We start from the raw sequence: 17273 nt of genomic DNA, 5'->3' as shown, positions 1-17273 counted from the left end.
CTAGCATGGAAATAGGGTGGAGCAGGCTTAACAAAGCTGTGGGCCTGGCGGGAAGTTGCATTTTGTGGAAGAGGGAAGACTTACATGGCCGCCATCCTTCTGAGGTTCATGTGTCCCCTTTTTACTCATCCCCTCCAAAGAGAGAGAGGCTTACCAGGTGAACTCACCTTATAGGTTAAGCTCTGCCAGGCTTCACCACCTCCCCACAATTTCCCAACAGAAATTCATTTTTGTTTAAATAAATAAATGCTTGAAAAAAAAATCTAATAAGAACAGAGGTTGCCCCCTCAGACATGGGTTCTGTAGTCCTTACCTGAGAAGCAAAAAGAGGAGTCCCAAGAGGAGAGCAACAAACAGAATGGCGGACACATGAATGGGATTGTATGTGATTCCTTCCTCACGGTACCCTGACATCCAAAGCCTGCTTCCCTTGCCAGTGTTTCTGTTTGGACAGTGTGTTCATAAACACATCTCCTTCTGAAGGATATCTATAAAGAAGTCATTTGGGCAAGGAGAAAAGGGCAGGCATTTCAGATACCCACATAGTTAGAACGAGTCCAGAAGAAGTACAAGGAACTCTCTGAGAGCAAGAGAGGAAATATTTTCCCTGGCAAAGTCAGAACAAGCCTCAAGGAGGAACTGACTGGTCTTGAAAGACAAATAAGAATCTGCCAGTCTAGAGGAGGAGCAAGGGCATAGAAGAGAAAGCCAAGCAGAGAATAATAAATGGATTTCAGCCTTGTCAGGCCATGGCCTTCACGGATTTCCCTCAATTACAGGGTCTCTAAGCCTGACCCTGTCGTCTCACCATGGTAAATGCAGTTAGAATCATCCTCATCACAGCAGCTTGTATCTCTGCAGGTTACCTAAGGACAGGGACATAAAACCTCCTCAGATAAGGGGCTTGTAAGCATCCCAGCAAGCTTGTCAATTAGCCCTGAACTGATTTGCATGCCTGCCCCTACTCAGCTCCCACACCGACTGGCAAAGAGGCCACTTGATTTTATCTGTGCCTATTGTGCTGTCAGGCTTGGTTTACAGCACAATCAGCTTATAGATACTTAGAAGTCATGCGCTTCTTGTGAGTGTTCACAAGCACATTAAAAGTGAGCAGGTAGCAGATTATCTATCTATGGATCCCAATCATCTGTACTTATGTAAATGTCCAGGTTTTAGAAGACTCGAAGTATCTCAAAGTCCCTGTCATTTGTCAGGAAGTGTCAGCTTAATGGGCCCCAGAGCACATTTATGGGTCACCACCTCCCACTAAACTATCTAAATGGTCTGTGTGTACTTCCAGAAGCCCACCCAGGCCTGAAGGGGTAGTTCCATAATACAAAATTTAGCCCACATCAACATCTCTGCATTGGGACAGCATTTTTTTTTTTTCAAAATCCACTATGGAATTCTGGGAAACAAACACACCTCTATTATTTTTTCAAATCCTGCAACCACAAGAATGATACCAGCGTGGGGAAAAGCACACACATAGGTGGCTTGGGTCTCTCTGCCGATCTCTATCTGTGTGATTTTGAGCAAGTAGCTTAATGTTTCCATACCAGCTTCTCCACCTGCAAGTGAAGACAGCACTAGCAGATCTGAAGGATGGAGGGAATGAAACGAAAGTAAAAGTCAACTTAGATGCCTCTAGCTGCTATGTGTTCTAAATGTGTTTGAATTACATCAATTTGTCCTTGCAAACCATCTTCTCTTACTCTGAAAACCCCCTTTACTGAAAGGAATCTGAAGTCCTGAAGTGATCTGCTTAGAGTCACACAGTAAGCGATGGGCTGGGTTCAGATGCAGGCACCGTGACGCCAGAGACCTTTTCATCTGAGTGCTGTGCACACAACCAGGTGTGTCACATCAAAAGGTGTGAGCCTTCTGCAAGTACAGGGAGGTAAGAGGGGTGAAAATAATATGTTCCCAGAATTTAAGAAAATACTACTCTGTCATGAAGACCAGACCAGCTGAGTGACTGGTTATTTAGAACTAGGGCAACTCTTAAGTATGGATTTTGATCACTGCAAACAAATTAAACCATAAATGTAGCAGCTTAGACCAATCCCACTGATGACCTCACAGTGTCTGTGGGTCAGGAATCCAGACATGGCTCAGCTGGGAGTCTCAAAGGCTGATCAAGGGGCCAGGCGGTAGTGCAGCGGGTTAAGCGCAGATGGGGTGAAGCTCAAGGACCGGCAGAAGGATTCCAGTTCAAGCCCAGGCTCCCCACCTGCAGGTCTGTCACTTCATGGGCAGTGAATCAGGTCTGCAGGTGTCTATCTTTCTCTCCCCTTCTTTGTCTTCCCCTTCTCTCTCAATTTCTCTCTGTCCTATCCAACAACAACAGCAATGGAAACAATAGCAATAACAACAACAAGAACAACAAAATGGAAAAATAAAGGCTGATCAAGTGATCAGGAGGCCATTCTCATTTCTGGAGTGCAGACTTCTACAGGCCTCATGGTCAGTGTGGAATTTGTTTGCTTGCATCTAGACAACTGAGATCTGCAGTTGCTCCCAGCTCCTGTGACCTTTCCCCTAGTCTAATCAGAGTTCCCACAAGGCACCTTTCACTATTGCCACAAAGATAATCTTAAATAAGGTAACAAAATCAAGGGTGGGAGGTGGCAGGTGGTGGCAGGTATCCTGTCACCTTTGCCATATCCTGTAGGCCAGAAGCAAGTCTTTAGTTCCTTCTGCACACATGGAAGGGCTCAGAAAAGGACATGATTCAGTGGGGCGTCACTACCTGGTGTCTGTCATACCTTACAACCAATTATTCCCTTAGGGTGCTTTTGAACGTGAAAAGGTGTTGTTTGCAGATGCTGGAATAACTGGAACAAATGAGGACTGGAGCCCCATGCAGACTGGATGCAGGCTCACAATGACCTTAATCAGCACAAGCAGCTTGCTTGGGAAATAGCAAGGACACCGTGTGGTTGGGAGAATGCCCCTCTGAGCTTCACTCAGTGAAGACTGGGTTTAATTTCCCCAAGGAGAAATGGAATGGGGGCAGTGAGAAGGAAGCCAGGTTCTCTGAATGGGAGAAGCTGGAGGAGACCTGGGAGGTGTGTTCTGAGCCATTCGTTCCAGAAATGAGTGTTGGCTTTTTGCTGTGCTCTTCGGCCTTTGGCTGGGGTTTGGATGTTGCAGGAGAAAAGACTCAGGAGAAGGCTGGGCTCCCCATAGCATGTGAGGGCTGCTCATACTTGAACGAGGATAAGGAACCCCTCATTTCATCACTTTCATGAAGAAAATTGTTGAGAAAGGGGCAAAAAGGGGTCTGAATGATGCCAAGGGGTCTGACCAGTGAGTTAGTTGTTAGAACGGAGAGCAAGGAATCACACTGATCAGTTCTGCAATTCTCTTTCTCATTGTGTTGATAGTTCACGCTGCAATTGTTTATTCTTTAATTTCATTCTTTCTTTTGTTTTCTTTTTTGCCTCCAGGGTTATCACTGGGGCTCAGTGCTGACACTACAAATCCACTGCTCCTAGCAGCCAATTTTTCTTACTTTTCTTTTTTTTCTTCTTCTAATTTTTATTAGATAAGACAGAGAGAAATTGAGAGGGGCTATGGGAGAGAGAGAGACTGACACCTGTAGACCTACTTCATGACTCATAAAGCACCCTCCCTGAAGGTGGGAGGCACCCCCTCTCGGCCCTCTGCTCTGTAATTGTTTCTCATGAGTGTCTTCTGCAGGGCAGCATGTGTTAAGGGGCCATCCTCCCTGCTGTAGGGGGAGGTCTTGTTTGTTTCTTATGTCTCTGCGCACCCCCCACCTTCCTTTGGCTGAAGCACAACACAGCAAGGGATTTCCCAGTCTTTTTTTTTTCCTTATAGGGGGGCTGAATGGTTTATCATTGATAGTGAAATACAGTAGTTGGTACACATGTAACATTTCACAGTTTCCCACATCACACTCTAACCCCCCACCTTGGTCGTCCTCCACCATCTTGTTCTAGGACCTGAACACTCCCCGTAAACTCCCCACCCCAGAGTCCTTTACTTTGGTGCAATACTCTCAATCTTTTACTACTTCCTCCCGCACTGAAATAAATAGGTGTGGCCAGTGAATGAAGGGCCTGGTGCCACCACTAGCTCACTGGTCAGGAGACACATGTGGGCGACCACCAGGGGAAGCAGGTAAGGTGCTGTGGAGAAGTGCTGGGAAATTGTGCAGATGCAGTCACAGCCGCCATGTTGTCCCCTCAGGTTATTGCCAGTTCCCATGAGAGTTAATACTATATTCTCCGAGTGCCTTTCCCAACCAATCCTGTCCCGACTCGTCACTCCGGGTTTTTGCCCTATAAAGCCCTCCTACTTCCGCCTCTCTCTCTCTTGCTCGCCTTTCACTTCGGTGATTAGACGCAGGGAAGGTTGCTGCGTGAGGCGGCCATTTTTGCTAGCTCCACATGGCCCAAACCACTGCGCTCTCACCCAACTCTGAGGTGCCTGTGCGAATAAAGATTTGTGTTCCCTCTTCGCTCAGGATCTCCTCTATCTCTCCTCTGCAGTGCAGCCTGACAGAGTAGCAGGCGTTTTGTTTAATAGAGTTGCCAGCTTGGGACTTTGGGATGGAGACCACGGGTGGCAGTTGTGCCCAATGGCAAAGTCTCCTCAGCTTTCTCCTCAGGAGCTACAGACTGATGCCCTAAGCCTGGGGCCTGCAGAGAAATGAAGCAGGTCACATTGTTTGGAGCCAAGGAGGAAGAAGAGAAGCTAGATACATCCCCAAAGCTGGAACACACAGACCCTTCCCCATGACACAGCAGAGAACGTCCCATTTCCTGAGGCCTACTTTCTCTTTGATTCATCATCTCTGACTTTATTATCTTCACCCATGAAGGTTGAGCAAGGCAAAATCTCTACCTTCGTGGGGCTCACAGTCTTAGGCAGGGCTTTGAGGAGAGATGATAAGCAAGCAAACAAACAAATTCAGTAAGACTCAATAGGGAGGTGGTGAGGTAACTGAAACAATAGAGGGAAAGGAAGATTGATTGATTGATTTAGCCCCCAGGGTTATTGCTGAGGCTCAGTGCCTGCACTGTGAATCCACTGTTCCAGGTGGCCATTTTTCCCCCATTTTATTGGATAGCACAGAGAGAAATTGAGAGCGAAGGGGAGATAGAGAGGGAGAGAGAAAACTAGACACCTGAGGACCTGCTTTGTCGCTTGTGAAGCGACCCCCTGCAGGTGGGGAGCCGGGGACTCGAACCCAGATCTTACACAGGCCTTTCATATTAATATGCACTTAACCGGGTGCACCACCACCTAGCCCCAGAGGGAAAGGAAGTAATCTTTAAAGAAATGACATCTTATCTGAGCTGCAAGGTGTGAGAGAGATCAAGAAACACCATTTCAGGCATAGGAAAGAATGTGTACAAATGCTTGGGAGCAAAGCAGACAAGTTGGTGGCATGGGGGCTGAGCAAGGTTTCCCTGTGCGGCTGGAGCTCATGAAGGAGTCATGGCTTGAAGTGAGGGCAAGTTTAGTTGAAAGCAGGCAGGAATGCTAATTTAGGGGTGAATGGGTGCATGTTTGGGGGTGTAAGAGTAGTCAGAGAACTCTCAGGACCTCCCTATGACGTGTCATGGGACCCCCAAAATTGCTTCAAAAATGTACTGTCTCTTAAAATTTTTTTTCTTACGCTGGAGTCTAGCAAAATAGCCCACCTGGGTAGTGTTGTTGCTCTGCCATGCACACAGCACAGGTTCGAGCCCAGTCAGTCCCCACCATTCTGGAGAAAGCTGAGGTGCTGTGGTGTCTTTCCCTCTCTCCCTGTCTCTGTCTGAAAAAGTCAGCAGTGAAGCCCCAGCAGCAACTAAATTAATAGATAGTAAGTGAAATGTAACAACAGCTAGGAGAAAGTCCAGGCTCTTTTCTAAAATGAAGGTGTTGGGTGATCTCAATCGTGTTTCCTGGTAAGAAAAATCTAGCAAAGGGGCCGTGCTCCTGGGGTGGGAAACATTATCAGGAGGGAGGCAGAATAGTAAGGCAAATACCCAGAAGGGCGGATGCATCGTCTCAGGGCTCTCCCGAGAAGCCAAGGCCAGGTGGTGATGGGGTCCCATTGCTAAGCAAAGTCCGTAAGTAACGCATCCCTTCTGATGGTCAGGGCAAAGAGATGGACCTCTGGTGGCAGACAGAAAATGGAAAATACAACTGAAAGAAGGAGAAAAAGGTGGAGGAGGGGGAGGAGGAGGAGAGGAAAAACAGGAAGGAGTAGGAGAAAGGGACAGAAGCAGCAGTTGGTGCAGTTACCAGGTCAGGACTGCCGAGCAGAAGCCTTTGGAGCTCTGGGCAAATGACTCTCTCAGCCAGGAAACCTGGGGGCAGGGGAGACCCAGCAAAGACCTGCTTCTTCTCTCTCCTGAGCTTCCAGCAGAGAAGGGCAGTGTTAACCTTACCCTAGTCCATCCATAGCAGACTTAGTAACAATAACCGGGCTGTCAGTGTTGTCTGTTTTCTAGAAAGGGTTTCCCAGTGGAGAAACAAAAAACCCAACCAAAACAAAACAAAAAAAGACCAATGGTGTGGCAGACACTTGTGCATGTAAATCACTCCAAAGAAAGAGTTAAAGTGCTTTCTAATATAAATGGGTTTTCGGCGTTTCAGTGCCAATATAATTAGATTGTAACAAGCAAAGCCCTGTAACCTAACACAGCGAAAATTTGAAAATTTGATTCTGTCTGGCAAACAACCAAGTCCCTGCGTGCGCACAGACCTGACATTAATAAGCTACAAGAGATTACATGATTTAGAAAAGAAGCACTTGGTGTTACCAAATCAAATAATAGATCTCTAGGCTATAATTAGGAGAATTGGAACTCAACAATGAAGTCATAATACTGTAATTTAGCTGTGAGTAACAGAGCCATGGAGGCGCACGAGGAGGTGGGGGCTCCCAGGGGGACGGACCCTGGCAGCACAAGGGCTCAGGGCTCCAGTAACAGGACTTGAAAGCAGGGGACTGCGGAGGAGGCCAAAGTGCGGGACTGGGCAAATTGTTGGCCCCAGAGAGCTACCAGGATGATCACAGGACACATGACAAAAGCAAAACCACCAGCAAAGCAAAACAAACTCTGCAAATCATAAAAGAAGCGGGACAGTCAACAATGTCAATGTCACTCACCGTCCCAGAGCTGTGGGGCGAGTGTCAGGTTTGGTGAGTGCTTTTGCTCCTGCTCAAAGAGCCTCTAGGTCAAGTGTGCTGAGTGAGCTCTGCTCAGCCACCTCCTGGCACAGAAACACAATCTGAGCTCTTAGGTCATAAAACCATATACTTTCACATTGGAAAGAAACCTTAGCAGAGCTTCTTAACCTGGGCTTCCCCCAGAGGCTTTGTGGATAGAAGTGGGTTTCAGTAGAATTGGCTTTCTTTGTAACCCTATGAATTTTATTTGATGCATTTTAAAACATTGTTCTGAAAAACAGTGTCTGGAGCAGATGCTTGCATGTCCCCGTCTGCAGTCCTGAACAGTCTACAGACTCCAGCTGCTTTCCGACTGCCTGTGTCTGCATCTCTGGATGGAGACGCCCCCCACCCCTGCCCCCCACGCCACCCCCCTGCTCAGCGATGTTGTGTGATGAGGCAGGCCAAGTGCCAGGACTTTAATAACAGCGTGGGTCAGGTGTGTGATTACTCCCTCCCAGCTTTCCATTCCTTGGCCTGGAAAAGTCTGTGGCCAGGTGTCCACTTGACTGGCTGCCTCTTTCCTTCACCCCACTTCTGATCCTACCCCGTAGGGACTGCCTACCCTTCCCAGATGAAGTTCAGTAACTCTCCCAATCATCAGCTTCTAGAAGAAGCCAAACAAAGACGGAATCAACAGGTATGTCAGCAGCCAGAATTCCAGGAGGCTTCACTGAAATAACAATAACAATGATGATGATAATAATAAAGAAGCCTCCATTATAGGAGCCAGTTCCTCATCCTGATCCAAATTTATGAGAAGCACATTCTTACACATAAGGGAGTTTGAAGCCAGGCAGCCACACCCCTGGATATTGCTGTTATCAGGCTCATGTCTTTTCAATTATATTATTTTTTAAATTAATTAATTAGCAAATTATTGGATAAAGACAGAAATTGAGAAGGAAGGAGTGATAAGGAGAGATATGGAGAGAGACAGAGAGACACCTGCAGCCCTGCTTCACCATTCCGGAAGCTTTGCCCGTGCAGGTGGGGATCAGGGGCTTGAACCCATGTCCTTGCCCTCCGTAATGTGTGCCCTTAACCAAGTGCGTTACTGCCTGCCCCCTTATATTTTCTACACTCCACTCTTTAGGCTCAACTTCTCCTTCCTCCTTAATCCCTTTCCTGATTCTCCCCAATGGAAACCATTAACCTAAGTGCCTAAAAACACGCTTTGCCCCCCTCTTTCTCTTTTTGCCCTAAAAGCAGGAGCCATCCACTGCATGATCTTCCTTGTTCCTGGCCTGAACTGAGTTCTGGTGCTTGAGACGACTATAGCAAAGAGAAGAACAGACGTGTGCCTGTCACACTCAGTATAGCTACTACCCCCAGTTGTTCACTTAGCCCTTAAGCCAGGTGACACAGAGCACAGAAGTATAAGCTTTTGTTTGTTTGTTTTTTACACCAGGGTTAGCTCTGGGGCTCAGTACTGCTTCTCGGTACTGCTTCTGGTAACTCTGTTTTTATTTCCTTTTCTTTATTTGATAGGACAGAGAGAAACTGAGAGGGGAAACAGAGAGACACCTGCAGTTCTTGCTTCACCACTCCTGAGCTTCCTTCCTTCCTGGAGAGCAGGGGCTCAAGCCCCTCAAACCCTTTGAGTATCTGTGCGCTTGACCATATGTGCCACCTCCCAGCCCCCAAGTATGAGTTTTTTCCATGTGAGGATTCCACACTGGGATGGAAAATAGTGAGAGCATTTTTTTACATTTTGTCTTGTACTTATTTATAGCGAGCACTATTCCAGCTGTAAAGAGTTTATAATAGGGGGCCAGGAGGTGGCGCACCTGGTGAAGCGCAGGCACATAGTTTGAGCCCCCGGCTCCCCAGCTGCAGGGGGGACGCTTCACAAGCAGTGAAGCAGGTCTGCAGGTGTCTATCTTTATCTCTTCCTATTTTTAAAAATATTTATTTATTTATTTATTCATTCCCTTTTGTTGCCCTTGTTGTTTTTTATTGTTGTAGCTATTATTGTTGTCATCATTGTTGGATAAGACAGAGAGACATAGAGAGAGGAGGGGAAAACAGAGAGGGGGAGAGAAAGACAGACACCTGCAGACCTGCTTCACCGCCTGTGAAGCAACTCCCCTGCAGGTGGGGAGCCGGGGGTTCGAACCGGGATCCTTTGCTGGTCCTTGCTCCTTGCGCCACCTGCGCTTAACCTGCTGCGCTACTGCCCAACTCCTGTGATTTTTTTTAAATCTACATTAGTTTATGTTTTAAATGTCTACACATAATCATCTCTAATTGCTAAAAATGAAGGAGAAAACAAAAGCCATCTTAAATATCTACAATAGTTCTCTAGAAGTAGTACATTTCTGCTTATTTCCTTTAAGTGTTTGTATTGTCATTGCTGTTTATTTTTTAAACAAACTTATTGAAAATGGATCAGCGGGCTCTGACAAAGGCGTGGTGAGCCGCACTCCTCCTCACATTCTCACACATGTGGAGACGAGCGGCTCCTACAAGTTCACCCCCACCCACCCCTGCAATCCACTTACTCAACTCTCTACCTCCTCCTCCAAGTCCCTGGCAGCTATTTATATTTTTATTGTCTCTAAAAATGTGCCTTGTTCAAGATGTCACATAATTGGAATAGTATTTCATATGGTTCCATTCTGTCTCATCTCTTACCCTGTCAATTTTCTTCCTTCTAAAAAGTGATTTGAATAGACTCCTTGGATTCTGCAATAAACATTTTAACTAATTTAATTGTACCTTGAAAGAACAGTCTACATCCCCATGTGGACTCATGAAGGGGCATCTCTAAGGCCTCCTTTCCTTCTCTTAGGGATTACTGTCTCTCCCTTCATTTATCCATATGTTCTAATTACCCAGTACGTTGTTACTAACACTACTTTAAGCAGTTATCAATTAAAAATTTCTTCACCTTCGTTTATTCATTTCTTAGTATTTTTCCTTTCTTTATATAGATTCAAATTATGACCTAACATTTTATCTTCTGAATAAAAATATTCTTTTAATATGTCTTATAAGGAAGGTTGATTGGCAATAAATCTACTTGCTTATTTATCAGAAAAAAATGCTTTTATTCCCTTTTGAAGAATGCTGTTTCACTGGGTATAAAATTCTAGGTAGGTATTTTTTAGGTTGACACATTTTCTTCCAATATTTGAGCACTTCACTCCATATGTTCTCACTTGCCTGGCTTCTTTTCAGTGCACATAGTATAAAGATCAAGGACCCACAGAAGGATCCAGTTTGAGCCCCCAGCTCCCCACCTCCAGGAGGGATGGTTCACAGCAGTGAAGCAGGTTGGCAAGTGTCTCTCTTTCTCCCTCCTTCTCAATCTCCCCCTCCTCCCTCAATTTCTCTCTGTCCTATGCAATAAAATGGAAAAGAATGGCCACCAGGAGCAGTGGATTCATAGTGCTGGCACCAAGCCTCATCGATAACCCTGGAGACAAAAGAAAAAAAAATATCTTTCTTATTTTGTTCCAAGACAAGTAATGTTATGTCCATCATATCCCCACCCCATCCTGGTTTCATTCAAGATTTTCTATCTATTCACGTGTGTGTGTGTGTGTGTGTGTGTGTGTGTGTGTGTGTGTGTGTGTGTGTTTTATAAATTTATTTTTAGCTCAAACTCATTGTGATTATTCTGATTGTCAACAAAAGATAGTTTGATATTATCATCCTGGAACCACTAAACTTCTTAGCTAGTTACAGTGTTGAATAACTAGTTACTAACACTGGTTAGTATTTTTTCATATGCTTTAAGGTTCTGAAAATAACTATTCTTAAACAATACAAGCATTAGTAGCATATTGACATTATACATAAACACACAGCTTGTTCACTGTGGATTTTGTTTTTGCGTGGCTACCAGTTTGTTCACTGTCACACTAGAATATTACTTTTGTGGGTTATTGACATTTTGGGTGCCTCTTAAATTCTATTTTCTTTGTTTGTTTATATCTTGATTGTGATAGGTATCTATTTTTGGTGTTCTCTAAACTTTCTGAGCCTGTGACTTAGTGTTTGACCTTAAGTTTGGAAAACTCAGTTATTACAAATTTAAATTTGTTTTTCTGATTCTTTCTTTTTTTCTTTTTTCTTTTTTCTTCTCCTTCTGGTATCTCATCACATATATATGTGAAACCTTCAGAAAATCTCCGCAGTTCTTTGAATGTTCTGCTGTAATTGTTTGCAATGATTTCTCTCTTTGCATTTCATTTTCAGAACTCCCTTCCTTTCTCTCCCTCTCTCTCTCTCTCTCTCTCTCTCTCTCTCTTTCTTTCTTTCTTTTCCCCCAGGGTTATCATGGGGGCTCAGGGCTGGTACTATGAATCCAGCGCTCTGACAGCCACTTTTTCCCATTTTATTGGACAGAACAGAGAGAAATTGAGGGGGGGGCTAAGGTAGAGAGGGAGAGAGAAAGATAGACACGTGCAGACCTACTTCACCACTTGTGAGGCGAGCCCTCTTCAGGGGGGCAACTGAGGGCTCGAAATGGAAGCCTTGCGTGGGTCCTTATGCTTCATACTATGTTCACTTAACCCGGTGTGCCACCATCCGACCCCATTTTCAGACTTAACTACTGACCAACTCACTGCTTCTTTTTTTTGACCATGCCAGCCTACACGTAAGTTCATTGAGGATATTTTTTTCACTTCTTGTACTATTTTCTCTCCTCCTCTTTTTCTTCTAGCATCTGCTTTTAATACTCTCTTAATATCTCCAGATCCTTCTTTATATCACCTATTCCTTCATGATGCACTCATGTTTTTCTATTAGACATTCAACATTTTCTGTCCCACTATAGGCTGACTGTTTCAAATAGAAATAAAGACAGAGGGAGGGAGGAGAAGGTACTATAACACAGAAGCATCCCTCGGTGTCATAGGGGCCAAGCTTGAACCTGGGTCACTTACATGGCAGACCGGACACTGTCCCTAAGTAAGTTACTCTACCAGCCTTGCCTTGAGCATAAATAACCACAGTCATTTTATTAGCGGAGATCGGGCGTGCTCAGGGTGGTATGGCCGTAGTCATTTTAAACGCCATGATTATCCTGAGTTCTGAGTCATATTTGAATCTGGTTTGCAAACTTGCTACATCTCTTGAGACTATTTTTTTCTTTCTTGAATTTTGTATGTCTTATGATTTTTCTTTTTTATTATCTTTATTTGTTTACTGGCTAGAGATAGCCAGAAATTGAGAAGGAAGGGGGAGGTAGAGAGGGAGAAAGAGACTTGCAGTATTGCATTACCACTAGCTAAGCTCCCCCCCCCACAGGTGGGAAACAGGGGCTTGAACCTGGGTTCTTGTGCACTGTAATATGTGTGTTGAACCAGCTGCACCACCTTCTGGCCCCTCTACTGTTGTCTTCTATGCTTCTCTAAGTATCCTTCCGCACAGAGTCTTAGCATTCTCTCATCTGAAATCTATTCTAGTATAGGAGTCCTGTTGGTGTGGTGCTGAGGCAGACAGGCAAGGAAGCATGGCTTAATCTTGTGATGAAATCTTCATCTTTTAATAGACCTTAGTTTGGGACTCATGACCATTCCTGGTATTTTTGTGTTACTACAGCTGTTTATCTTAGAAGGAACAGGAAAGATACTTGTCTTTCACTGAGTTCGGATAAGGCTTTGGTAGATCTTTTCCCTCCTGGAGAACAGCCCTTTGTTATGGAGGATGCCCTGGCCTATTATGCAGTGATTCTGCTTCCTTAGTCCCTACTACAGACACCAGGAGGGTTATCTTTGATCTTCAACATGCAAACCTAGTGGAGGAAAGTGTAGTGGTTCCCTTGATGGTAGCCCCCCCCCCCCCCCGAGAGTTTTGTTCCCTTGTTAGTTCAAATAATCCATCAGCATTATTACGTCTCCTACTTGTTTATAGCTACAGCAGTGTAGGCTGTAGGTGAGCAAATGTCCATTTTATCTGTCTATATTTATAGGTCTCTCCAGATTTGGAACTATTAGTCTACATTTTTGATATTTCCTTTCTGCCTGTGGAATTTTGATAGCTATCTGCCATTACCTTCTGTACTCATCTGAGTCATCTGTAAAGACAGATCCCCGAGGAAGCACTAGCCTGACCTCTCATTCACTACTCTCAGCTCTGTGGACAGGGATGGGTACATTGCAGGTGTTTAATACATGCTTCTCTGTCTTGCCTCTATATCAGATGAGACAAATGGATGTAGGAATTTTGCATCTCAAGTAATCGTGACACTAACTAATATCTATCTACTCTTAATGCTAACACTTTGCATGTCCTGATTCATATGAAAAGCTACACAACACCCATGACACAAGTATCATTGTCATTTGCAGTTTCCCAAAGAGGAAATGGAGACACACAAATCAGTGTCCAAGGCCGCAGGACTTGGAAGGCATTCTGGCCGCAAGGCTTGCTTGGCCAGTCTTCCACATCACGCCGGATGCCTCTCTCAGAATCTCCTGTGTGGCCTCAGCTCACCGCCTCCCTCCCCACCTCCCTCACACCAGATGAGCCACAGACGGCTAAGTAGGCAGCGAACACTTCTCAAGATGTTTTCATTGATTTTGCCAACACTCAGCTGCTTTATCGGCTCTGATGAAACATTTGTGACAACCACAGCAATTGCAGTGATCATTTCCATGCTGAAAACATTTGCCTACAAAGCAGACATTTTCCTCTTCAAAGTAAACACTGGTGCTGTCGAGAAGCTGCCATCCATACCCACACATGCAACCGCTTCCTTAGAATTCAGAATGTCCAGAGGGCAAAACCCTGACAAGCTCTGAGTGAGGACAATAGGCAGCAAGAAGTGGGCTTCTCCACACGGCCATTCAACCTTCTTCCTCCATCCCCGCCTCATCAGGTGAAGGATGCTTGCTTCTCACACACTAGAAGGCTAGATTCCGAGGGATTCACCCTTCCCTGTCTCAGCTTTGCATGACACAGCTGATGCTTTATTGATTTGAAGCGCAGAACTCAGTGACGCTGCTTAACTAGTTAACAGGAAACAAAAGAAGACCTTGAACCCACCTGACTCTCAGTCCCTTCAGAGACCAGAGGGAAGTCGGACAATAGCAATTGAATTGGATGACAGTGAGAATTGTCTTTGAGCAGTTTTTCCAAGGAGAGTTCACGCCACTCCAAAGGCACATGTAGAATTAAGCTTAACCGGGAGTCGGGCTATAGCGCAGTGGGTTAAGCGCAGGTGGCGCAAAGCACAAGGACCAGCATAAGGATCCCGGTTCGAGCCCCCGGCTCCCCACCTGCAGGGTAGTCGCTTCACAGGCGGTGAAGCAGGTCTGCAGGTGTCTGTCCTTCTCTCCTCCTCTCTGTCTTCCCCTCCTCTCTCCATTTCTCTCTGTCCTATCCAACAACGACAACAACAATAATAACTACAACAATAAAACAACAAGGGCAACAAAAGGGAATAAATAAATAAAATAAATATTAAAAAAAAAAGAAAAAGAAAAAAAAAGAATTAAGCTTAACCAATGATAATAATAATTCATTTTATCTGTAGGAATCTCACACCTTCTTGGGTCCTTTTGCAAGATTCCAAGATGAACCCGGGGTCTCTCCCAAAGGGGCAAAGGGGCTTTCTGTATAGAGTGTTGTTTTAGGGGCCAGGCAATGTCTCTGTTTCTTCCAGCAGCTACAAGTGAAAACCTAAAAACCTAAATGTCAAAACATAGACCAAAAGCTGGGAGCAGCTCACCTCAGTTTCCTGGATCTGATTATCTAGAAAACTTACTCTTGCCCTGCTGTCAGAGTGGGAGTATTACAATGTCACTCTCGTAACTTTTGTAGAAACTAGGCCTTCAAAGATGACGTGAGCTCTCCAAAGTCACACAGCCAGTGAGCGACAACATGTCCTCTTTGCAAAACCTGAGTGGAACCCTCTTGACCTGGGACCACCAGGGAGGTTGGGGGGGGGGGGGCAGGACAGAACGCCCCGCTTTGTCAGACAGAAGCCTCTCTTTCTACCTCAGCTATGCACTGAATCACGAACTTTGTCAGGGCTCCTAAGTGATTGTGACTATTTCGTTTTTGCAAAATCAGTCGGCCTGTTCAAGTAATTTTATACTTAAATTATTTAAATGCAATCTATCCATTGAAGCAATTTTCCCTGCACCGGCGAAGTGTTTTCTTTTTTAGGGAACTGAAGCATGATAAATAAATGAATAAAGACTAGTAGCAGTGTCTTTCTCTCTCTCCTGAAGAAAGCACTTCGGCGGCGAAGTCCCTCCTGTCAGAAATCTTGGAACTCATAATATTCCCCGTGGTTCTGCTGCTCAGCATTAAAAATAACCAAAGACCTCGAGTCACAGTTGGATTTATTTATTTTATTTCTTTTTTTTTCTTCTAGACACGAAGTGCATTTTACGCCACAATGCCTGGGATGATACCGGGACTGCTCAGAGCTCGCTAATATTCTGTGCTGCCTCTCCCCCCAGGCCCGCGAGCAGTTAGAATGGCTTAGTGGTGATCACACATGCCGTCCCATTTGGAAAGCACTTCTTTAAGGCAGCGCAGATTAAAATTCATGAAAGATGGCTTGCTTGCATAAATAAATTAAAAGCTGCAAAACTAAAGTTTAAACACCCATACACAACTAGCATTTTGCAAACACCATATGTACAGTGGTTCTCAATTCTGGGCTGTCATGCAAGAAGTAGGGAAAGAGGCCTCCTTGGGTTTGAATGCATAAAACTGGAAGCACCTTGATCACCTTTGGTACAGAGGAGCCTCAGCAGAAAAGTGTGAACTAATTGATTTGAACCCTGTCTAAATGCATCTGGATTTTAGAAAAGCACTGGGGTGGATGGAGAATAGTGTGGCAAGAAACTGAGAAAAGGCACAGCTTTTGGTGATCAGAAAGTGCCAGGTTCAAATCCTATGTCTTGCAATTACTATGCTGTCTTGTGTGAACGGAGGGTGGTGGGGCTCAGCTACCCGTTGGCTTGTCTACAGAAGAGATGTGAGAAAACCAGACTGCAGCCTCAGACAGAGCCAGTGACACAGTGCACATACAGTAGCTGGCAGGACACGCTCACTCTGTCACTTTCCGTCCTTCCTGCCTTTATCTCCCGTCCATCCGGTGGTACCACTGTGGAAAGGGAATGCATTGCTTGTGTTGGGATCGGAGGGTTCAGAGCTAGACTCAGACTGTTGCTTCCAGGTTGTGTGGCCTTGAAGGACTCACTTCACCTCGTAGGGTCTCAGTTTCTGCATTTACAAAGTGAAGCCAGCAGCGTGACCTCTCTTCTACAGGACATGATGTCTGGCAGTGCTGCTTCGTAGGCTTGGGGCTGGTCATCTGACCTCCGTGTCCTTGGAAAGGAAGCTTCTACTGAAAGAGGACAACAGTGAACCCAAAGTGCATTTGCAGGTGAGCAGCTGACCCCAGGGTCAAAGACTGGATGAGGCTGACTAACCCGTCCCGGCCACACCCCCACACGAGTGCCTTTCTGATGCCCACAGCCGCTCAAGACCTGCCAGGGCAGTGCCTAGTTTAGATCTGACCCAGCTATAAGCCCTTGCAGGAAGGGTGACTCCACCCCAACAGAATAACTATAGTTTATTCCTATGCTCCAAAGACTTGCTGCCAATTCTGATGTGATACTCCAAGTGATCTGAATGACTTGAATTTCAGTCCCTCCTGAGACCCAAGTGTGACAAGTATGAAGTCTCTGGTGGGTGGATGACAAGCTGGAGTTAGAATTCCACGGCTGAGGTAAATTCACGAGGGCAATGACTGACATCAGTCTGAATCGGGTCCCCTTTAGGAATCATTCCAGTGGAGGAGTTCAACCAGGTGTGCGTCTGTCATTCTCGAGTGGGATCTCTCCAAAAAGAGAGTAAACCTCAGCCATTAGCAAGAGTTGGGTACGAGTCCCAGAGAGTGGATTCTAACACAAAACGTATCTTTAGTGATTATTTGGTGGCAAGCAGTAAAAATTAACTGTAGGGACTGGGTGGTGGTGCACCTGGTGAAGTGCAAAGACCTGATGCAAACAGAGAGAACAGGCCAGGAAGGAAAAGAGGATGACCTTTGAAAGAACTGAAAGCAGTAATAGAAATAAAAATGAAGTTATCTGAAAAA

General features: G+C 45.3%; 1 long non-coding RNA gene across 1 annotated transcript; it reads left to right on the top strand.

Annotated features, from left to right (window-relative positions):
- Positions 1-6965: 6965 nt before the first annotated feature.
- Positions 6966-13963, top strand: LOC132534093 (uncharacterized). Its single transcript, XR_009545782.1, has 3 exons — positions 6966-7171; positions 10382-10476; positions 13504-13963. It is a non-coding gene; the product is annotated as an uncharacterized LOC132534093 (long non-coding RNA).
- The last annotated feature ends 3310 nt before the right edge of the window (positions 13964-17273 follow it).

The sequence above is a fragment of the Erinaceus europaeus genome, chromosome 17 (assembly GCF_950295315.1).
Source record: "Erinaceus europaeus chromosome 17, mEriEur2.1, whole genome shotgun sequence".
NCBI lineage: Eukaryota > Metazoa > Chordata > Mammalia > Eulipotyphla > Erinaceidae > Erinaceus > Erinaceus europaeus.
The sequence above is the reverse complement of the archived record's forward strand: the minus strand, read 5'-3'. Positions and strand labels throughout refer to the sequence as shown.